The sequence below is a fragment of the Panthera leo genome, chromosome F3, assembly GCF_018350215.1.
Source record: "Panthera leo isolate Ple1 chromosome F3, P.leo_Ple1_pat1.1, whole genome shotgun sequence".
In the NCBI taxonomy this organism is placed as follows: domain Eukaryota; kingdom Metazoa; phylum Chordata; class Mammalia; order Carnivora; family Felidae; genus Panthera; species Panthera leo.
Window position 1 is genome coordinate 1,757,743 of NC_056696.1, and position 23,787 is coordinate 1,781,529.

The 23,787-nt window shown below is 48.1% G+C and overlaps 1 long non-coding RNA gene across 1 annotated transcript in view; it reads left to right on the forward strand.

Moving 5' to 3' along the window:
- LOC122212178 overlaps positions 1 to 5,633 on the forward strand; it is a 38,619-nt gene extending 32,986 nt beyond the window's left edge. The window contains exon 3 of the long non-coding RNA XR_006199046.1: positions 4,859 to 5,633. This is a non-coding gene — a long non-coding RNA (uncharacterized LOC122212178). The remainder of the gene's footprint in view (positions 1 to 4,858) is intronic.
- Positions 5,634 to 23,787: the final 18,154 nt, after the last annotated feature.

The window sequence follows — 23,787 nt, forward strand, 5'->3', positions numbered from 1 at the left end:
CCTACCCGTGACAGGCAGGGTCACGTGACAGGCGGGGGGCACGTTTCCGATCGTCTGCTTCTTCTACCCTCGGATGCCTGTTGGCCTCTCCTGACCAGAAGCTGGAGGCCAGGGAGGCCGCGGCTGCCATCTGCGAGGCTGGCCTCCCTGGATGCAGAGTGAGGTCCCGGGACACGGGGCGTGGGCAGTGTGTGCGGCTGGGGCCTGTGCAGCGGAGGCCAGCAGTTGGCAGCCTGCCCCAGCCACCTCTGGTCTGCCTGTCCCGGGTGTGCCCGGTTGGGACGGCCCCCTTTCAAGCCTGTTTGCATTTTGGTGGCACTTTTTTTTAGGTGGGAAGTGGATGTTTCTTAATGCCAAGTTGTCATGTAGGTTCTCTGATGGCTCAAGGGTGAGGGGGCAGAGACGGAGGGAGGGCCACCTAACATTAGGACAAGTCACGGGGGGAAGGGCTGCCAGCGGAGAATACCGACTCGGGTAGAGGCGAGGATCACTGGCCACATGTGAGCTGGGTGCCACGCGGCGGAGAGGACAAGCTGCAGAAGGTTCCGGAACGATGACGCAGACTCAGCCCCGAGACAGAGGGGCCAGGGGTTTCCGCGCGTGTGAATCAGGGGGAGCAAAATAGCGTCCTCCTTGTGGGCCGGTGGGGCGGCGTAAGTGCGTCCACCCGCGGAGAAGCACTCGTTGGCCAAAGCGCTGTGTCAATACGCGGCAGCTGCCGGGCCTTCAGGGAGACACCTGGCCAGCGTCAGTGGACCCAGTGGGCTGTGAGCCACCGCCTGCTCATGGTCAGCGTCGCCCCAACACACGACTCCATTCCCTCCACCGGCAGCACGGGACCCGGGGCAGGAAGGGCAGATTGAAGGATAGGAATCGGACGCACCGATCGAGGGGGAAAGGGTGCAACCTGGGCTTTGCCAAACTGCCGACTTTGTTCAGTGCTGGAACTGTCCCCTGAGGGTCTCACGGACCTGGTAGTTTTCTGCCGAGAGGAGGCGTGTGTCCCGAATATTCATGAGCAGGTGTGTGGGGGAGGGCCAGGGCCTTGAACCACCCCCAAGGCCAGGTCTGGTTTGATCGTTCCGCTCTGGTTTTAGCCAAGACAGGTAGCAAACTCAAAGAGCTTTGGTTTGGGGGGATTGTCTTTCCTTTTTTTTTTAAATTAAAAAAAAATTTTTTTTAAGTCTCTTTATTTATTTTGAGAGACAGAGCACACAGGAGGGACAGAGAGAGAGAATCCCAAGCAGGCTCCGCACTGTCAGCACAGAGCCCGATGCGGGGTTTGAAGTCAGGAACCGTGAGATTGTGACCTGCGCAGAAATCAAGAGGTGGATGTTCAATCGACTGAGCCCCCCAGGCGCCTCTGGTTTGGGGGTGTTTTCAAACCCCATGACCCCGTTCCCCTTCGTGAGCGCCGGGAACATTCCTCTGGCTCTCGCTGTATCTTGGGCCGTGTCTTCTCTGTGATTGTTCCTGGTCCCCTCTCTGCTTACGGCTTAACTTCACAACTTAAACGCAGCTTTCCTCCAAGTTCTATCTTCCCATCTTTTATCTTCTTTTCCAGGCTCCCTTCCCGCAGGGTCTGAGCTAGGACCGTTTCTCTGACGCTCTCCTGGATGTCCTCATGCGCATCTCTCGTCAGTGACGAACACTGGCTGCACTGAAACAACACCCACTTTCCACCTCACTGCTCCGTTTGCCGTGTTCACCTACGTGGCTACTGGGGGCCCCTACCCTGGCCGGATGCCCCGCCAGCTTCCAGCCCTTGCCCTCCATTCTCTCTGGACTCCCCTGCCTCTCGACGTCCGAATGACCGATTGCCAACCCTTGTGCTTTCTTCCTGTGAACCTCCCATCCCAGGGCCGTGGCTCTGCTCTAGCTTCCACCCTGATTAACTCTACTCTGGGTATTTCAGGAGCTTCTGGGTGGGTCAGGTTTCCAGCCCATTTTCCCCGTTGTCATGCGGGTGTTCTTCTATGACACGGGTCAGATAGTGTCTGGTTCAAGCCCTGGTCGTGGCCTCAGGCCCTGGAGGATGTGGCCCCGACCTGCCTTTCCGGCCCCCTCGCCCACCGCGTCCGTCTCCTCCGGCTCCCCGCGCCGCCCCACCTGCCGTTCCTGCCTCCATGTCCTTGCTCTGCCGTCTGAGAGACCCTCCTCGCTTCCACTCAGAGCCTCCTCCCCTGGAAGCTTTCCCTCCGCCACCTGGTTGGAACGCGTCGGTCCCCGCTTTGCCCTTCCGCATGGTTTTGCCTCCTCTTCTCCTAGGGAACCTCTTTCCTGTCTGCTTTGTATTATAGCCACTCGCTTTGTCTCCAGATCGGGAGCTGTGGGAGGAGGGCCACGGAATCTTACTCACTTCTGTGGTCCCGTGGCTCCATCCACGGGACCGTGCGTGAAGCCCGGTGGGTTCTCCTCACCTGTCAGCTGGTGCACGATGACTGTCGAAGTCACACGCTGTGGGTAACCGTGGCCTTCAAGGCTGGCCTTGAAGATCGCAGCTTCAGAACCCCTGCCCTCTCGTCGCCGGGGACAGAGGCGCAGAAGAAGAAAATCCGGTTCCTGGAGGCGCAGTGCAAATGCAGCTGTGTTTCCGTTCCACTTGGCTCCCGTGGCTTTTGTCTCATGGCCTCGACTTGAAATTTCCGTTGGAAACTTGAAATGCAACCCACACCGTTCCTTCCGTGTCGCTTGGTAATACGGCTCTCTGAGCCCTTAGCTCCCGCTCGGGCATTTGCCCCGAAAAAAAGGAACAGTGCTGCCAAATGGGGCTAATTCCACTCTACCGGCCCTGCGGGTGTCTTCGTGAGGAGGGCTTTAACCGGGCCACCTGTAGACTCTCCGATATGTCTATAAGCTAAGCGTTGCGTTCATTTAAAACATGTAAATAAATGCAGCTGCATCTGGCCGTACGAACAATCAAAGGCAGACCGCGGTGCTAAACCAGGTGAGAAGAGGCTCTAAATCGAGAGAGACACCCAGCTTCGAGGATAATTTAAGGAGTATTAATAAATATACGTAGAAAACTCAGGCAACAGAATTCATACCTCCAGCTTGCCTTTTTGTCGCCCTGCGAGCCAGCAAAACTCGTAATGACAGCTTTAGAACAACAAAGAGACAACTGGCAGGTTACCAGAACCAATTAAGTGGCGAGAAAGGAAGTCACATGCGTTCGACACGCCTGTTGGAATTCTCCGCTGCTATACTTAAAATAATTATATAACTTCGTATGTCTCATTAGAATTTTTTTTTATTAAGAGTTAAGCTGTGTTCAGCTTCCAAAACCTGCATTTCCAGCAGTCACCTTGAAAGTGTTTGTTTGAAGGCCTAACGCACTTTCTCCTAAAAATACATGGGGCGCCTGGTGGCTCAGTCGGTTAAGCGTCCGACTTCAGCTCAGGTCACGATCTCGCAGTCGTGAGTTCGAGCCTCGCGTCGGGCTCTGGGCTGATGGCTCAGAGCCTGGAGCCTACTTGGGATTCTGTGTCTCCCTTTCTCTCTGCCCCTGCCCTGTTCATGCTCTGTCTCTCTCTGTTTCAAAAATAAATAAACAGTAAAAATAAATAAATAAATAAAATAAAATAAAAATACAACTGGGTGCCCAGGCTGGCCCACTAACACCATTTAAACTTATAATATTGGGGCACCTGGGTGGCTCAGTCGGTTGAGCATCTGACTTAGGCTCAGGTCACGATCTCACAGCTTGTGAGTTTGAGCCCCGCGTCGGGCTCTGTGCTGACAGCTCGGAACCTGGAACCTGCTTCAGATTCTGTGTTTCCCTCTCTCTCTGCCCCTCCCCCCCCACACTCTGTCTCTTTCAAAAATAAATAAACATTGAAAAATTTAAAAAAATAAATTAAAAACTGATAATATCAGTCGGTGCCAGGTTGTATGTCTGCAAGAAAAATTTGTAGCAAAATCCATCTCCGTTGCAACATTAGCATGTAGGTAAGTGATTTAATCCGTCATCCATGAAACTGATTATGGAAGGTTTTCATTTTTACTAAACAGTGACACCTATGGGGACATAGGGCTAGTTAAGGAAGGATGATGGTATAGATCGGCGCTGGCGGTCCGCAGGGAAATGTGGGTCCTTAGACGTTCCGGGAGGTGATGGGATCTTCAGGACATGAGACCTGGCTTCCTAGTGTCAGGCCTGCCTTCCTCCTTGAGAGGGTGTGTCGCTGGCACTATTGTGCACTAACCACGCTGGGCTCGCTTTTCCTTGGCTTGCACATGGAAGAAACTGGAGGACTGGGGCGCCTGGGTGGCTCAGTTGGTTAAGCGGCCGGCTTCAGCTCAGGTCACGATCTCACGGACCGTGAGTTCGAGCCCCGCGTCAGGCTCTGTGCTGACAGCTCAGAGCCTGGAGCCTGTTTCAGATTCTGTGTCTCCCTCTCTCTTACCCTCCCCTGTTCATGCTCTGTCTCTCCCTGTCTCAAAAATAAGTAAATGTTAAAAAAAAATTAAAAAAAAAAGAAGAAACTGGAGGACAGAGGGAGTTTCCCTGAGGGAATTGAGGACAAGTTGCACGAGAGGAAAGCGGGAGATGAGGCTCTTGAATAGGGTGCGTGTGCGTACGAGAAATAAATTTGCCTGACTGGGAAAATGGGGCTGAGTCAGCAAAACCGCCCCATTTCCCCTTCAAGGAGAAGCAGCCGTTCATCAGATTTGAGCGTCTGGGCCGTTAGCAGGCGGGGCCGTGGCCTTTTGACCTCGGGAAGAAGCAGAAAGGACGCGGCGAGGAACTGACTGTTCTTTATGGGACGTTCTTCATAAATCGGTGTCTACTGTTCTCTCTCATACACAACTTTGGCTTTCATGATGATGATTTCTTTCTCTTCCATCCTCCATGCAGAGGGAACATCCGTATCCTATTTCAACACTGTTGGTCTCTCTCCATCTCCACCACCGTCACCTCTGATCCAGCCTGGTGCCACCATGCAGACGAAACTTCCGTCACACCTGTCTCCAGCCAAAGGTTTGGCGGTTTCCCGTCTCGTTGTAAGCGGGAGCTTTGTGCCGAGCGTTCGAGGCCCCCGCCGCATTCTAGGCTCCTATTTCTAGGCCATAGGAGCCTAGAAAGATGTGCCACGCTTAGGGCTCTTGGTGGAAAAGTACAGAACCATTCCCGGTGAACCTGGGCAGAAACACTTCGTTACGAGGACATTTTGCAGCTCCCAGAATGACCGGGAAGGCTATGGAACCAGGCTTGGACATGGACAGGACCAAGGGCACTAGGTGTCTGCCCAGGGGCCATCTTGTTGGAACGCCACCACAGATGCCTGCTGTCCACCCCTCCACGTAGCAGCTGCGATCGATGATCTTTGTAAAACTTAACTCTGACTGTGAAACTCTCCTGCTGTTACGTCGTAAGGAATTTCTTTGGTCTCTGTCCCAGGTTCCTAGCGTGGAGCTTCTAAAACCCACCGGATTTCCCAAGGGATGGGAGTGCCACTGTTTCGTGGTGGTTCTTGATGGTTTATGCTGACGAGATAGCCCACCCCAGAAACACCAAGCCTGTGGTCAGTCGGGCTGTGAGCACGTGGTGCCAGCCTGCCCTCGGGGGAGGAGAGGCTGTTGAAGGGGCAGTCCAGGGGCGCCTGGGTGGCTCAGTCCGTTGACCGTCTGACTTCGGCTCAGGTCATGATCTCGTGCTCCGTGAGTTCAAGCCCCGCGTCGGGCTCTGTGCTGACAGCTCAGAGCCTGGAGCCTGTTTCGGATTCTGTGTCTTCCTCTCTCTCTGACCCTCCCCCGTTCATGCTCTGTCTCTCTCTGTCTCAAAAATAAATAAACGTTAAAAAAAATTAAAAAAAAAAAAAGGTGCAGTCCAACCACATGGCCCACGATTCAGCCCGCCAGTCTCTCCGTGGTGACCAAACCCCACAGATACTCTGGGCACTGAGGCCGGAGGGAGCTGCCCCGGTTGGTGACACATCCCGGGCCCCTGGGGGTCCCCGGGGGAGGCTATGGAGGCTCTGCCTTTGGGCCTCCCCCAGACCTGGCTTTATGTGTCTCTCCATCTGGCCGGTCCTGATTCGAATCCAGCTCTAACCACAGGCACCGCGCTTCCCTGGGGGCTGTGAGTCACCCTAGTGAGGAGGCCATAGCAACCCCTGCATTTTTAGCCACTTGGTCAGAAGTGTGGGCAGCCTCAGGACCCTGAGCTCATAGCTGGCACTGAAGCAGTGACTGCCTTCTTGGGGGCTGTGCCCTTGAACCAGGGGGCTCTGCGCTGACTCTGCGTGGTCAGTGTCAGAACCCCAGGAAACCGCCTGCTTTTCGCCTTCAACTGGATTTTATTAAGCCAGAAGAAAATGAGTTCTCATCCTGGCTGCGCCAGACGTGACCCCGCTGTCTCTCCGGCAACATGTCCCTCTGAGCTCCTCCTCGTTTGCCGTGCTCCAGACACGCCGGCCTTTCCCCGTCCCTCACGCTCGCCATGCTGGCTCCCTTTCTGGGCCTCGCACCTGCCGTTCCCTCTGCCTGGAATGCCTTTCCTCAGATCTGTGCCTGGACCTTCCTGGGGCTGGAAGGGCCGTTGGTCCTGTGTGCCACGTGTGTCCTGTGCACCTCCAGACCCACAGCCTAGAGACGCAGCTGGGCTGCTTGCTTGGTTATAGATCACAGGACAGGACTCAAAAGAGACGTGGTGGGTCTGTTACTGATAATTCTGCAGTCTGCCCGATCAGGTGTGAGGTCTGACCTCTAGTAGGTGCCTCTGGGGCTGTGAGAGGCAAGAGGTTCTCTTTCACGGTCGTCGAAGCTTTATGGGTCTCGAGCCTTGCAGCCGCTAGCGTCCCTTCCGGTGACCCATCCAGACGCCCACGTTTGAGTCCGTTTGTGGGGCTGTGTCAGGAGCTGAGCGTTAGTGCTGTCGGGGAGCAAAAGTTCCTCTAGGGTTTTAAACAGAGGGAATTTAACGCAGGAATTTGGTAATGGAGGTCTCGCAAGAGCGGCCGAGCAGATAGGGGAAGGCGAACGACTCAAAGACCGGCTGCTTTAGGAAGCCCGGCCGCCTCCGGGGGCTGGATGCACAGAAGAGAGCGTGGTGTTGCCCTGAGCCCACGGCCGCCACAGCAGCAGCGACCGCATCTCCCTGCCTCCCAATTCCCACCTCCCCGTGCAGAACCCGTTGGCAAGGGAGTCTGGGAAACGCAGTGTTCAATCTTCCAGCCCTAGGGTGGGGAGGGGGCGGAACTGTGGGCACAGACTCTGCCCTCTCCCCCCCTCCCTCCCAGGCAAGCCTTCCCTGCCCTCCCAGACCAGAGCAGATCACACTGTGCTCCCTCTTAGAGCTTTCTGGACCTAGACCCTCGCAGATCTTCCCGCAGCTTGTTCCAGGGTATTATGTTTATATGCACACACAACGTGCATGTATATGTATACACTACACATGTATTTATATCAGTATCTGTTTTCCTTGCTAGAAGTTTCTAGAAGGCAGGGCCTGGGTGGGTTTTGCTCTTCGGTGTCAGCGGCACCTGCACAGAGCAGACACTCCCAAACGTTTGTGGAACGAACGTGGAGCTGCGAGCATCCCCCTTACTTCACCAGGCCTCGCCTCTGGTCTGGACTCGGTTTGCCTTTCCCCCAACTCTCAGGAAACCTTAGTGTCAGCAGAAGCCTTAGCTCTGACAAATAAATGTGTTTGAGTCCGTGACACTGTCTCATTGTCTGCCGGTGATCCTCACGGGGCATCTTTCCTAAAGAGACGGTGATGGGGCACGTTTGACGCAGGGCTCTGGACAGAGACATGTTTTTTAGCAACAAAGACTGTGACAATCATAAGCCAGAACTAAGACATTCAGCCCCTTAACTGGACCGTTGAAGGATGGTCGATGACCACAGGATGGGTGAGTACCCAGGGGCTACCTGTGTTCACACTTTCAAGGTTGTCTCCATACTGGAGGCCGAATGAACAAAAGGATGTCAAAATTCAAAACAGCGATATTTCCTAACAATTGGAGATATTTCAGCTTCTCTGGCAATTCGATAAATGACCAGGGAGGAACAGAGAGGGCCCCCGACTCTGAATTGGTCTGGAAACAGTGCCAGAAGAAATTCTCTTTTTGCCCTTCTCTTTCCTGGGCTTTGCCTGGTAACTACACCATAAATATCCCAAAGGAGGCAGTGCTGAGAGTGACATAGACACCTGTCACCCACCGGGCTCCAGGGCCTGGAGGGCAGAGCGTCTCGTCTCCTCTGGCCCCTCTAACTGATGTTGATTCTGACTGAAGTGTATTAGAACTTACATTAGTGTTTCATGGTCATAATATATTTGGTTAATGATTGTTCATTTTAGTTGCCACTTTACAGATTTATTATTGATTGCTGAGGAGTCAGAAGTCCCCAAAGAATTGCTTTTTCTTTCCCTGTTATTTGTATAGTGTTCTTATTAAAGGAAAACTTTTGGTTAGGAAATGCCAATGTTTCTCAGCTATTTCTCAGGCTAACCAGGTGGGGTTCCGGAGAACTCCTCCCTTCCCAGCAGCCGTCTACCTACGCACCGTCCATTCACCAAACCTGTATTGGACACCTGTATTGATCACCCTCCACCCAACTGGCAGCGAGATGCCCGTCCCTGATGCGGGGAGCATGGGTTGCCCCTGGCGTGCTCTACTGATGCAGTCATCCCAACTTTTGCTGGGGCCAACTGGAATGCAACACCAGTGGGAATGAATGCACTGGCCACAGTGGTACGTCAGACATTTGCCAATTAAGGAGGAAGCAGTAATTTAGAAGCTAGAACTGGAAGGTCATAGACAGGGGCAATCGGTGCATTGAAGAAAGATAGTCAAGGCTAATGGTAATCAATCATCAAATAAGGCCAAATGGGAAGGCTGTGCCAAATGGCCCAAAACAATTGGAAGAGTACAAGTGTCCCTGAGAGGGCTGAATTGTCATTCTGTCAAGCCTGCTATGCCGAGGTCATGGCCCTGAGTTGGGCAGAGTAGAATTCTGAGACCACAGTGGGGACATCTAGGTCAGTAAAATCTTGAATCTCTAGATCCCTCTGAACCTTCTGGGCCCACAGAAGTGATCTGTTTCTCACTGTTAAAGGCTAGCACTCACTCTTTCTTCAAGATGATGCCACCAGGCCAATAAGTAGGGTTGAGCCCTTCCATAGCCTGGCTGGAGAAGTGATGGGCCTGTGAAGGGAGGAAAGGGACCATAGTCTGAGGGAGATACAAGACCTCGACACCATTCTCTGGCACGAGCTGGGAGATTATATGTGGGGAAGGATTCTGAGGGTTCTAGATCAGTGCACATGGGAAAGGATTCTGAGGGTTCTAGATCAGTGCACGTGGGGGAGGATCCTGAGGGTTCTAGATCAGTGTATGTGGGGGAAGATTCTGAGAGAGGGTGCTGGATCAGTAGATCAGTGTCCATGGTGGGGGGAGATTCTGAGAGTTCTGGGATTCTAAATCAGTGTACAGGGGGTCCTGAGCATTCTAGACCAGTGTACATGGGGGAGGGTTATAGATCCATGTATGTGGGGGGGATTCTGAGAGAGGGTTCTAGATCAGTAGATGAGTGTCCTGAGGTTTCTAGATCAGTGTACATGGGGGGAAGATCCTGAGGGTTCTAGATCAGTGTACATGGGGGAGAATTCTGAGGGTTCTGGGATTGTAGATCAGTGTATGTGGGAAAGGGTTCTGATGATTCTAGATCTGTGTATGCGGGAAAGGATTCTGAGGGTTCTAGATCAGGAGAGGACATAAAGTTGGATGATGGAAGCATATCAATATGGGACTACGCTTTCATGATACAGGATTTAATATCCTTGTAAAGATCCTGGGAGATGGTGCCAATATACTGCAAAGATGGCTCTTAGAAGCCTGGAAAAAACAGTGGTTCATGCTAACGGAGGTAGAAATGTCAAATGCTGTGGCAGTGAAAGAAGGAATCATAAGTCTCAGAGAAGTGGGTATGCTAGAGTGGAAATCTTATCTAAAGGTTTTCCGGAAAGCTCACCGATGACTGTGTTTGGTGGGCAGGTCTGACAACACTCTGTTTTCCAAAGTAATAAGGTACATGCTGAAGAAAGGAGCCCCAGCATCCTTGGGAAGCTCAGTAGTGACTCCTCTACAGGTCAGGGCTGCTCTTGGGAGATGCTGTGACAGAACCGGGTTCTCTTACAGAGGTGGAAATTATAGATTCCCCAAAGAATTAAGGCCAGGTGGTGGCACATATGTGTCAGAAGCAAAATGGAGCATGATTATTATTATAGCGAGAGGCAAGGTCAGAGTGATAGCCATAGGACCAGACTCTTGGGGACCTATGGGGATGGTCAGAACACGGTCAGAACACGGTATCCCTAGGGGCCACGAGGGATAAGTGCCATGGGTATTGCTCAGATATGCAATCAAAACAATCAAGGATGGAGGGCCAGGAGGCTGAGGGCAACTGTCACAATTTAAAAAGTAATAATTTTTTGACTAGTGTCCAGACATGAGACAGTTTTTGGACCCAAAACCGACTACAGAAGAGGCCAAGTCTCCATGGTCTCTGCCATAGAAGGACCCCACAGCTCCACGGCAAGGGGGTATGATAACCATTCCCCCCATCCCTATTGTCATTTACTTGGGTAGCTGGGTTTACTGACCAAAAGGGAATGTTCCGACATATCAGTGAACGCTCTATATAGGGTCAGAGTTGAAATCGATTCCCAAAGTGTTATCAGGGCTTTCTGTAAGATTAGGGAGGCAAATGGAAGCCAGGTCTTGGATTCGGTATGGTTTACAGCATCTACGACGGAAATGCACCAATCAACCAATTAGGCAGAATGGCTTGAATAGTGATGTAGGCTAGCCTCTCTCACTGGTCACTCTGGTGCTAGTGAGATAGCTGCATGGATGGAGTAGTCTTGTTGGCGGGAAGGCTACGTGGACACAGCAGTGGGGACTCTGACTCGACAAGGCTGCTACGTATACTGCTGCTGCTGAACGCCCATCTTCTGGTAATAGGGATCAGTGCTAAGCTCTTGATACGTCATCATCTCTTGAGAAGACGGACCAACCACTTGGTGTCAAGTCGATCGCACTAAACCTGTTCCCCTTGGAAGGCAGAGTGATTCATCTTACCTACAGTAGACATGTATTACAGGTATGAGTTTGTCTTTCCTGACTTTAGGGTCTCAGCCAGCACTGCCAACTGAGGGACTCAGTGTTTGACCCACCAACATGGGATCCCATGTAACATCTCAGTGCGTCAAGTAACCCATGGAACAGCACACGAGATGGAACAGTGGGGATGTGATTATGGGGTCCACTTGACCCATCACACTCTCCATCACTCAGAAGGTGCCGGACGGAGGGAGAAATGGAGTCCTCTTTTGAAGGCAAAACTGAGGCATCAGATTGGAGACGGTGCCCTGAGAGGGTGGGATGCCTTCTCCAGAAGGCGGCATACACCTTAAAGGAATAGCCATTGTACGTCATGTCTCCAGTAGGTACCATGTATTATATATGGGCCTGGACACCAAGGAGTGAAGGCAGGACTGGCTCCACCTTCCATCACTTTCCAAGATGTACTGTTTAAACCATTTGCAGGTAATGTGATTATAAATACAGTTGGCTTCAAATCTATCATCTTGTCTTCTGTTTGCTCCATCTGTGTTTTATCCCTCCTTTCCTCTTTTTTCTGCATTTTTGGAGATCAACTGAGTACTATGTATGATTCCATTCTATTCACTTTGTTGGCTTATTGGCTTTAACGCTTGGTCTTTTATTTTAGTGTTTGCTTTTGGGTTATAGTCTACATCTTCAACTTGTCACAGGTAATATCATGCCCGTCAGATATCACAAACAACTTATAATCGTATGTTTCCAACCTGCCCTCATCCTTTGTGTGATCTTGTTGTTACATATTTTATTTGTATATGTGCTATAAACATCAGAATACATTATTACTATTGCTTTAAATTGTCAGCTAGCTCGTAAAAAGATTTCAATAATAATAAGTACATTTTATATTTACTGTGGGAAGCAGGATTCACACAAGGTCTCCAGGAGTCATGCCCTAGTGTACATTATGCTTTGTAATATTCTCCTCCCCTTGAGTGTGGGTGAGGTTTGTGAATATGAGATCTCTCTGTGATGAGGTTACTAATGAGTTGGCCTTGAGTTAACCAAGACAGATTATCCTGGTAGGTCTAACCTAATCAGGCGAGCCCTTTGAAAGACGGTTTGGAGGTCAGAGGCTCAAAGTGGGAAGTGCGGGAGATTTTCCTGCTGACCTGGAAAGGGCATACAACCATGTCGTGAACTGTCCGTGGAAGGGCCACAGGGCCAGGACCCACGGGCAGCCGCTTGGAGCTGCAAGTGATCTTCAGCTGACAGCTAGAAAGAAAAAGGGACTTCAGGTTTACAACCTTGATTTTAGTTTTGTGAGACTATGAGTAGAGGACCCTGCTAACCTGAACCCAGACTCCTGACATATGGGAGCTGTGAGATAATAAATAGGTGTTGTTTTAAGCCACTAAATTTGTGGTAATTTGTTATGTGACAAGAGACAAGCAGTACGTTTACCTGCATGGTTACCATGCTGGTTCTTTTCATTTTGCTGTGTAGATATACACCTCCGCCCGTTATAGTTTTCCTTCTGCCTGAAGGACTTCCTTTAACATTTCTTGAGGGGTTTGCTGATGATGAATTCATTCACATCCCTGAGATAGAATCGAAGGGTCTGACCAGTTTTGTGCTGTTGACTTTGGGGCTTACCTTAGGGGGATGAATTTGTCAACCTTTGTAGGTATGCATAAGTCTTTATTTCATGTTCATTTTTGGAAATATATTTTGGTTGGGTATAGAAGTCAGGGTTAACGTGTTTTCTGGTACTGAAAACATTTTGCTCCGCTGTCTTCTAGCTTCTGTTGTTTCCAGAGAGAAGTCTGCTGCCATTCTCTCTTCTGATGTGTGTTGTGTGTTTTCCTCCTCTGGCTGCTTTTAAGACTTTATCACTGGTTATGAGCTGTTTGATTTTTGATGTATTTGTGTAGTTTTCTTTATGTTTCGTCTGCTTGGTGTTCATTGGGTTTCTTGCATCTGTGGGGTTTATAAAGTTTTAAACAAATTGGGAAAAATTTCTTTAGGGGTGCCTGAGTGGCTCAGTCAGTTGAGATCCAACTTTGGCTCAGGTCATGATCTCACAGTTCATGAGTTCGAGCCTCGCGTCGGGCTCTGTGCTGACAGCTTGGAGCCTGGAGCCTGCTTCAGATTCTGTGTCTCCCTCTCTCTCTGCCCCTCCCCTGCTTGTGCTCTGTCTCTCTCTCAAAAACAAATAAACATTAACAAATAAAATAAAATAAAATAAAATAAAATAAAATAAAATACTTTTTCTGTGCCTCACTCTCCTCTCTTTTGGATTCCAATTGTTTGGCTGCTCAAAGTTATAGTACAGGTACTATTGCTATGTATTTATGTTCACAAATCTTTTCCTCTGCAATTTCTACCTACTGTAAGTCCATCCAGGATACTTTTAATCTTAGACATTGTAGTTTTCATTTATAGACCTTCAGTTAGAATCTTTTTAATATCGTCTGTATTTGTACTTAATATATACAATATTTCTGCTAGCTTTTTCATCATATGAAATACAGTTAGAACAACTTTTTATAGCCATGACCACGAATTCTATCATTTTTGTGATTACTGGATCAGTTTCAGTTGATAGATTTTTTTTCTCCATGTTATAGATTATATTTTCCTCCTTTTTGCATACCCTGTATTTTTTGATTGGATGCCAGACAGTTAATTTTACCTTGTTTGGTCCTGGGTACTCTTGTATTTCCTCTAAATATTATTGAACTTTATTTGGGGATGTGCTTAAGTTACTAGTTTGATACATTTCCATCTTGTTTTTAATATTTATTAGGTGAGAGCAGAGCAGCAGTTAATCTGTGGATAATTTCCCCCCAAGTACTGGCACAGACCTTCTGTATACTCTGCTGAGTTTCTGTGAATTATGAGAGTTTTCACTCTGCCTAGTAAGAAGAGGAACTCTTTCTGTCATTGTGAAACCCCCAGGAATTGTTCTTTCTAAGACTTCCTTGTGATTCTTTCCCTAGCCTTAGTTTCCTCACACATACAAGCTGGTCAGCATTTGGCTGACAAATAGAGGAGGAATTTCTGTAGATCTCTTAAGTTCTTTCTGTGAACAGCTCTCTCATCTTTGGTACTTTGTCCTGGGAACACTAGCTGTCTTGGCCCTCCTGTGTTCCCGTAACTGTGTCCTCAATTCAGAGAGACCATGGGGCTCTGCCTGGGTCCCCCTTCCTCCTCTCTGAGCCATAGCCTGGAAACTCTCTCAAGACAGTAAGGGGGCCAATGTCGGACTCACGTTTATTTGTGTTCTGCCTCTCAGAGATCACCATCCTTCATTGCTGCCTTCCATCCTGTGTCTTGAAAACCATAGTTTTATATATAGTTTGTCTGTTTTCTTAGTTGGTGCAAGCAAGAGATAAATCTGGGCTCTGTTTCTCCATCTTACCTAGAAGTCAGCCTATAGCTTCCATTTTTTCTTTAATGTTTATTTTGTTTTATTTTTGAGAGAGAGAGAGAGAGAGAGAGAGGCAGAGAGAGGGAGACACAGAATACAAAGCAGGCTCAGACTCTGAGCCATTAGCACAGACCCCGAGCCATTAGCACAGACCCTGTTGTGGGGCTCGAACTCACAGACCAGGAGATCATGACCTGAGCCGAAGTCGCATGCTTAACCCACTGAGCCACCCAGGCACCCCTCATTTTTTCTTTAAATAATATATTAAACTTACATTTCCTAATACATCAATTTTCATAAATAAATCCGTGTCTTGACTCTCCCTGTGAAATGTGGAAAGAAATACAACAGCACCTCCCTTTTCAATCTCCTGGTTTGGGCAAGATGTGAAAATTTCCCCCAATATATTATCATCAAGTTATTATTATTATAAAATTGATTTAACTCTTCTTCCACGATTTATAACGATTTTATCATGTATGGTAACTGTAGTTACCACTTATTAGGATTTATTGCTATGTTCAACTGAATTCAAATCACCATTAGTTTTTTTTTTTTTTTTAATACGTTGGCTTCTCTACACATGAATTCATTATTTCAATTCTTCTTTTCATTGTGGAGTCCACTGTTGAAGGCAGAGTGCTTGTGCTGTGCACCTTGGTGACTTTGCATTGATTTGTAATCTCAGCTTTCTTAGGCTCACCCAGAATGGACCAGTCTCTCCAGGGAGGATTCGTTTTGCCCAATTTCACAAGAGATTTGTAAGGAATATAAAATGCTATGTTGTTCCTTTATAATGAAAAATGAAAAGACCAAGATACTTGTGTTCTTTGGTCAGTGTATTGTGTCTCAGTAGGAAACTTATGCAGCAGGTCAAAGTGCAAAGCTTCTGTGCAATCACAGCAAGGTGGTTGTGGGGAGCGAATTGTACCTTTTTTTTTTTTTTTACTATTTTTTAAAACTCAAGTACAGTTAACATACAGTGTTATATTACTTTCAGGGGTACAATATAGTGATTCAATAATTATTTAAAAAAAAAATGCTTTATTTAGGGGTGCCTGGGTGGGTCAGCCGGTTAAGTGTCCGACTTCGGCTCAGATCACGATCTCGCAGTCCGTGGGTTCGAGCCCCGCATCAGGCTCTGTGCTGACAGCTGGGAGCCCGGGGCCTGCTTCAGATTCTGTGTCTCCCTCTCTCTGCCCCTCCCCTGCTTGTGCTCTCTCTCTGTCTCAAAAATAAAATTTAAAAAAACACTTTAAAAATTAAATTTTTTGGAATATTTTTATTTATTTATTTTGAGTGAGAAAGCGAGAGAGCGAGCATGAGTGGCAGAAGGGCAGAGGGAGAGGGAGAGAGAGAATCCCAAGCAGGCTTCATGCTCAACGTGGAGCCCAAAGTGGGGCTTGATCTCACATGACCATGAGATCATGACCTGAGCCGAAATCAAGAGTCAGACGCTTAGCTTACTGAGCCCCCCAGGCACCCGTGATTCACCAATTCTATACATCACCCGATGCTCATCCGGATTAAGTGTCCTCTTAATCCCTTTCACCTATTTCACCCACCTGTCCTCTTCCCCTCCCCTCTGGTGACCATCAATTGTCTGTATTTAAGACTCTGGGTTTTTTGTCTCTTTTTTTCTTTGTTTTATTTCTTAATTCCACATATGAGTGAAATCATATGGTATCTGTCTTCCTCTGACTGACTTATTTCACTTAGCATTGTACCGTCTAGCTCCATCCACCTTGTCGCAGATGGCAAGATTTAAATCTTTTTCATGGCTGAATAATATTCCATTGTGTATACGTACCACATCTTCTTTATCCATTCATCACTTGATGGACATTTGGTTTGCTTCCGTAATTTGGCTATTGTAAATAATGCCACAGCAAACACAGGGACATACATATCTTTTTGGATTGGCGTTTTCATATTCTTTAGGTAAATACCCAGTAGTGGAATTACTGGATCGTATGGTAATTCTATTTTTAATTTTTGGGGGGAACCTCTATGCCGTTCCCTAAGACGGCTGCACCCGTTTGCATTCTCACCAATCGTGCACGAGGGTTTCTTTTTCTCCACTCCTCGCTGACACTCGTTATTATACTTTAAAAATATTTGAAGGCCTCAGGGTCAGAACACCCACCTGCAAGGTGGTGCGCACTCAGGAGCTGTGGACAGAGTCGTCTCTGTTTGCAGGTATCTTGAGTGGGTGTTTGGCAGCAGCCGCCCCCAACTGCCGTTGATTCTGTCTATGTGCTCACGGGATCCCTACTGCACTGTATCATCTTATCTGCCTCATCTTTGGGTCTCTAACAATGCAGCAGGAATTTGCTCGATTATCCAGTGTTTGGCCCTGGAAATGTTTTATCTTTAAGGTAATTTTTGTACATGTAGGATCTTTGGGGGGAACTTTGCAGGTGCCTCTCTGATGGTGATCTTTTCCTTCTCTGAATGCCTACCTGTCACTCATTATTCGTTCCTGCCTCATTCTGCTTGTTCCCTTTTCTAACATTGGTCCTATCACATCTGACTGTCAGTATCTTGAGGGGGGTCCTTTGTGTATTTGCATACATTAGTATTTAGCTCAACGTCTTATACAGAGAAGATGTTCAATAGATACTCGTCAGGTGGTATAAAAAGATTCCCTGGCCTCCTTCTTTTCTTTGGCACCTGAATGCCCAGATCTAGACTCATGTCCCATGTGTCTTTTTAAAAAAGGAGATTTAGGGGAGCCTTGGTGGCTCAGTCGGTTGAGTGTCTGGCTTTCGGTTTCAGCTCAGGTCATGATCCCACAGTTTCATGAGTTCGAGCCCCATGTAGGGCTCTGTGTTGGTGGTGTGGAGCCTGCTTGAGGTTTTTTCTCTCTCTCTCTCTCTGTTCCCCCCCCCCCCCACCTTGTGCTGTCTCTGTCTCTCTCAAAATAAAGAAAGAAACATTTTTTAAAAAGGAGATTTGGGGACACCTGGGTGGCTTGGTCGGTTAAGCATCTGACTCTTGATCTCGGCTTAGGTCATGATCTCACGGTTCGTGAGATCGAGCCCTGCATCCGGCTCTGTGCTGACAGCTCAGATCCTGGAGCCTGCTTGGATCCTCTCTCCCCTTCTCTCTCTGCCCCTCTCCCGCTCATGCATGCTCTCTTTCTCTCTCTCTCAAAATAAATAATAAAAGTAAAAAACTTAAAAAAAGAGAGAGATTTGGGGGGTGACTGGCTGGCTCAGTTGGTGGAGCATGCAACTTTTGATCTTGGGGTTGTGAGTTCGAGCCCCACATTAGGCATGGAGCCTGCTTTTAAAAACTTAGAAATAGGGGCACCTAGGTGGCTCAGTCAGTTAAGCATCCAACTTTGCCTCAGGTCATGATCTTGCACTTCATGAGTTCAAGCCCCACATTAGGCTCTGTGCTGACAGCTTGGAGCTCAGAGCCCAGAGCCTGCTTCAGATTCTGTGTCTCCCTCTTTCTCTGCCCCTCCCCCACTCATGCTCTGTCTCTGTCTCTGTCTCTCTCTCTCTTTCAAGAAATAAACATTTAAAAAATTTTTTAAAACTTAAAAATAGGGGCACCTGGGTGGCTCAGTCGGTTAAGTGTCCAACTTCGGCTCAGATCATGATCTCATTGTTGCTGAGTTCGAGCCCCACGTCAGGCTCTGTGCTGACAGCTCTGAGCCTGGAGCCTGCTTCAGATTCTGTGTCTCCCTCTCTCTCTGCCTCTCCCCTGCTCGCTCTCTGCCTCTCTCTCTCTCTCTCAAAAATAAACATTAAATTTTTTTAAAAATAAAAAACCTTAAATATAAAAAAAGGAGATTTGGAAACTGGTTTGAATCTGCTCAATATTACAAAGCATGGTTGACCCAAGGGCGGGGACTCATGAGTGGTGGGGGAAGGGAGCTGTTCAAGAAGGAAAATACGTATTAAAACGCCATGGCAAGTGTATTGAGCATAAAGTTGCAGCGTCCCGAGTGGACTAGGTATGATCACTGCTCACAGCGTGCCCAAGCAGCTTTACTGGGTTATTGAGCATTCGAAACGAAGCGTCTCCGACCACAGGACCGGTGTATCTCAGCTCCAGCTTCTTGGGGGGCAGGGGGTAACAGCTTCTATTAGGGATCTAATCATTGTCGCTCACAGTCCTGTATGTGCTTAGAGAAACTCAAACAATTCAGCAGGGGGGAGGCCAGGACCACGTGTGGCACAGAGACCGTGGTCCGGCAGTTGGCAGTGAGGTTTGGCGTCAGGATAGTGTTAGCAGCAGGGGACATTGGGGTGTGGACAGTCATCTCCATCGTCCACATCAGTCCTGGCCCTTCTCCAGGGCTCTGTCCAGGGGCGATCCCCTCCTGACGGCTGCTTCCTGGGCTTGTAGCCCTAAGCCCACTGAACCGTGGCCGCCTGGCCGCTCGTTTGTCTCTCCCGGGGGCCGTACCGTGTCCTCCACAGCTTCGAGTACGGTGCTCGGTGCGCCGTGGTGGTGAGTGAACGTTCGAGGCGTGTCCACAGGAGGGGCGGTGGGGTTAGCAGAGGGGTGGGCGGGGTTGCGATCCTGGCCGACCTGCCACCCAGGTGTCACACACGCACCTGGACTGCCGGGGACCTGGAGTGCAGACCGCCTGAGCGCGTCGTCATCTCACGCGCTCAGTCGGACACACGTGCGAAGGTACGCTTGCTCCACGGGGACTCTCGTGGGCTCGCGTGGCCCATCTGGCCAGCTGGGCGTCTAGCCGGTTGGCGGGTTTCCTGCCTTCGTCGCCTGGTGTTGGCGCTCAGCCTGTAGGAGGCACATCGGGTGTCTTCTCTGGCAAGAATCCCTTTCTGTTCACCTCCACAAGCACATCTGGGTTGTGGCACCTCCAGGGGGGGCGTGGACATGTGAGTTCAGCTTGAGGTTCAGGCGACGCAGCTGATTCAGCCACCGAATTTTGCCCTTTTTACACCGGGGGCATCTCCACGGGGTACTGGTGCCCCCCACTCCCCATTGCCCCCCTACCACAGCCCCCACAGAACATCTCCCCTGTCGGAGGTGGGGCTCCGAAAACACCTGTGTACCCCTCAGCCTGTTTCCTACAGATTTACACCCAAACGTGTGCCAAAGTGGAGTCTGGGTTTCTTTCACATAGGAGTTCACACTACAAATTTTTTGGTAGTACGTTTTCTTCCCTTCCTTCTTTCCTTCCTTCTTTTCTCCACCCTTTCTCCCTTCCCTTCCCTTCCCTTCGCCTTCCCTCCTCCCTTCCCTTCCCTTCCCTTCCCTTCCCTTCCCTTCCCTTCGCCTTCCCTCCTCCCTTCCCTTCCCTTCCCTTCCCTTCCCTTCCCTTCCCTTCCCCTTCCCTCCTCCCTTCCCTTCCTTTCCCTTCCTTTCCCTTCCTTTCCCTTCCCTTCCCTTCCCTTCCCTTCCCTTCCCTTTCCTTCCTTTCCCTTCGCTTCCCTTCCCTTCTTCCCTTCCCCTCTCTTCCCTCCCTCCCTTCCTCCCTCCATCCTTTTCTCTCTCTTCCTCCCTTCCTTTCCCTCCTAACAAACAAAATGGACGCTTATAAAGAATTACCTTGACCTTTTAAGGGCCTATAAAACACCAAGTTGGCATTCAAGTAATTGATTCCTCTGTAGGAAATATCCATTTGCTGCAGATCAACCACTCGGTTGTTGATTAATTAATCATGTAGTTTTGCAAAAATTCTCCTTTTTATCTCTACAGGCATAAATAATCCGCCACGGGGAGGCTGGAAACTATTTGAGAGCCAACAGCGTGAGGGGCTCCATTGGGAGAATCATGTCTGTGCCCCAGATTTCTAGCTTTTTGCTCAACTCCCACCTGGGGTCTGCCTGAGTGACGTGCCCTCGCCTTGTCCCGAGAACCCTGGTCGAAGAAGCGTCTCTGTCTGCTCTGGCACTCACTCACTTTGGAAAGATGTGATAATGATTGTGGGTTCACGTTCCCACAGCGGAGCCACATTTCCACGAACAACACACTCAGTCAACACTTGCTATGTGCCGGGCGCGGTTATGAGCATTTTACATGTATTAGCTCTGTTAATTCTCCCGACCTTTTGAAGTGGGTCCTTATTGGGCTCCCGATGTTACACGTGAGGAAAATGAGACTCAGAGAGGTTGATCCACTTGCCTCAAGACGCACAGTGAGGTCCGGGAGCAATGGTTTGCACTGGGGCAGTCTGACTGTGGGCCCTACACTCACGATCACAGAGGCGTGAACTCCAAATGCAGTTAGGATTTATTTATTTACTTATCTTGAAGAATCCTGAGGTTGGTTTTTATATAAAATCATGCTATCGAAATTTCTTTTTTTTCATAGTTCAAAAGCATCTTTATTCAAGGAACTTACATCATTAAACTATCAGAGAAATCCACAACCAAATATAATAAACTGTTAGCTCTTTGAAAGTAGTCACCCATTTTATTTTTCTTTTGTTATTCAGGATCCCAATAGATGGTCTGGAATGCATTTAATTATGCATTCAACAACCATGAATTTGTGACTATTATATGCTATTCCAGGGCTTGGAGATAAATAAATATCAGAGTTCCCTTTTTATGATGAGCTATGTAGAAAAAGCTGTGGGACAATGTAGGATAGTCCCTTTGTCTAACCTGGTGAATGACAAAAGATTTCCCAGAAGAGAGGATTCCTGAGCTGAGCTTTGAAAGGGGGTAGGAATATGAGATGCACAGGAGAGGGAAAAGTCAAGGGTCAAGGGAAGAAATAGTGCTTAGAGAAGGAAAAGAGATAAGAGAAGAGGAATGCCTTGGAGGTTAGGATGATGTCACACAATAACATGATAAATAAAATATTCTCAAACAACATTGCATTGCCTTTTTCTTTTGGTAGCCCATACCTTTCTTTTTATCTATCATCTATCTATCTATCATCTACCTATCTATTTTAATTCACATCCAAATTAGTTAGCATGTCGTGCAACAGTGATTTCAGGAGTAGATTCCTTAAGCCCCTTGCCCATTTAGCCCATTCCCTTCCCACAACCCCTCCAGCAACCCTCTGTTTGTTCTCTATATTTAAGAGTCTCTTCTGTTTTGTCCCGCTCCCTGTTTTTATATTGTTTTGTTTCCCTTCCCTTATGTTCATCTGTTTTGTCTCTTAAAGTCCGCATACGAGTGAAGTCATATGATTTTTGTCTTTCTCTGACTGACTAATTTCACTTAGCATAATACCCTCCAGTTCCATCCACATAGTTGCAAATGGCGAGATTTCATTCTTTTTGATTGCCAAGTAATACTCCATTGTATATATACATACCACATCTTCTTTATCCATTCATCCATCGATGGCCATTTGGGCTCTTTCCATACTTTGGCTATTGTCCATAGTGCTGCTATAAACATGGGGGTGCATGTATCCCTTCGAAACAGCACACCTGTATCCCTTGGATAAATACCTTAGTAGTGCAATTGCTAGGTCATAGGGTAGTTCTATTTTTAGTTTTTTGAGGAACCTCCAAACTGTTTTCCAGAATGGCTGCACCAGTTTGCATTCCCACCAGCAGTGCAAAAGAGATCTTCTCTTTCCGCATCCTCGCCAACATCTGTTGTTGCCTGAGTTGTTCATGTTAGCCATTCTGACGGGTGTGAGGTGGTATCTCATTGTGGTTTTGATCTGTATTTCCCTGATGGTGAGTAATGTTGAGCATTTTTTCATGTGTCGGTTGGCCATCAGGATGTCTTCTTTGGAGAAGTGTCTATTCATGTCTTTTGCCCATTTCTTCACTGGGTTATTTGTTTTTGGGGTGTTGAGTTTGATAAGTTCTTTATAAATTTTGGATACTAACCCTTTATCTGATATGTCGTTTGCAAATATCTTCTCCCATTCTGTCAGTTGCGTTTTAGTTTTGCTGGTTGTTTCCTTCTCTGTGAAGAAGCTTTTAATTTTGATGAGGTCCCAGTTGTTCATTTTTGCTTTTGTTTCCCTTGCTTCTGGAGACGTGTTGAGTAAGAAGTTGCTGTGGCCAAGATCAAAGAGATTTTTGCCTGCTTTCTCCTCTAGGATTTTGATGGCGTCCTGTCTTGGTTTAGGTCTTTCATCCATTTGGGGTTTATTTTTGCGTATGGTGTAAGAAAGTGTCCAGGTTCATTTTTCTGCATGTCGCTGTCCAGTTTTCTCAGCACCATTTGCTGAAGAGACTGTCTTTTTTCCACTGGATATTCTTTACTACTTTGTCAAAGATTAGTTGGCCATATGTCTGTGGGTCCATTTCTGGGTTCTCTATTCTGTTCCATTGATCTGAGTGTTTGTTCTTGTGCCAGTACCATACTGTCTTGATGATTACAGCTTTGGGATACATCTTGAAGTCTGGGATTGGGATGCCTCCTGCTTTGGTTTTCTTTTTCAAGATCGCTTTTGCTATTCGGGGTCTTTTCTGGTTCCATGCAAATTTTAGGATTGTTTGTTCTAGCTCTGTGAAGAATGCTGGTGTTACTTTGATAGGGAGCTATCGAAATTTCAAATAATGGATAGGACTGTTCAGAAGAGTCCTCACTAAGAAAGCTGGACTGTTTGGTATCAGTTAGTTCCCTGGGTTCCCTAGACCCTTGGATAGAAAAGCCTTCAAAAGATCTTTTTTTTAGGTCTACTTTTTTTTTATTTTATTTAAATTTCAGTAAGTTAACAAACAACGGAGTACTGGTTTCAGAAGTAGAACCCGGTGGCTCATCATCTACATATGACACCCAGTGCTTGTCCCAACAAGTGCCCTCCTTAATACCTATCCCCCATCTAGCCCACCCCCCCCCACCTCCCTCCAGCTGCCCTCAGCTTGTTCTTTGTCATTAGGAGTCTCTTGTGGTTTGTTTCCCCCCCTCTCTCTCTTTCCCCTCCCATATGTTCCTCTGTTTTGTTTCCTAAATTCCACATGTGGGTGAAGTCATACGGTATTTGTCTTTCTCTGACTGACTTATTTGACTTAGCATAATACCCTCTACTTCTATCCACATCATTGCAAATGGCAGAATTCCATCCTTTTTGATTGCCGAGTAATACTCCATTGTATATATATACCACATCTTCTTTATCCATTCATCCATCGATGGACATTTGGCCTCTTTCCATACTTTGGCTATTGTCGATAGTGCTGCTATAAACATGGGGGTGCATGTGCCCTTTTGAATCTGTAGTTTTGCATCCTTTGGGTAAATACCCAATAGTGCAATTGCTGGATTCTAGGGTAGTTCTACCTTTAGCTTCTTTTTTAATGTTTATTTATTTATTTTGAGGTGGGGGAAGGGGCAGAGAGGGAGGGAGAGAATCCCAAGCAGTTTATGTGCT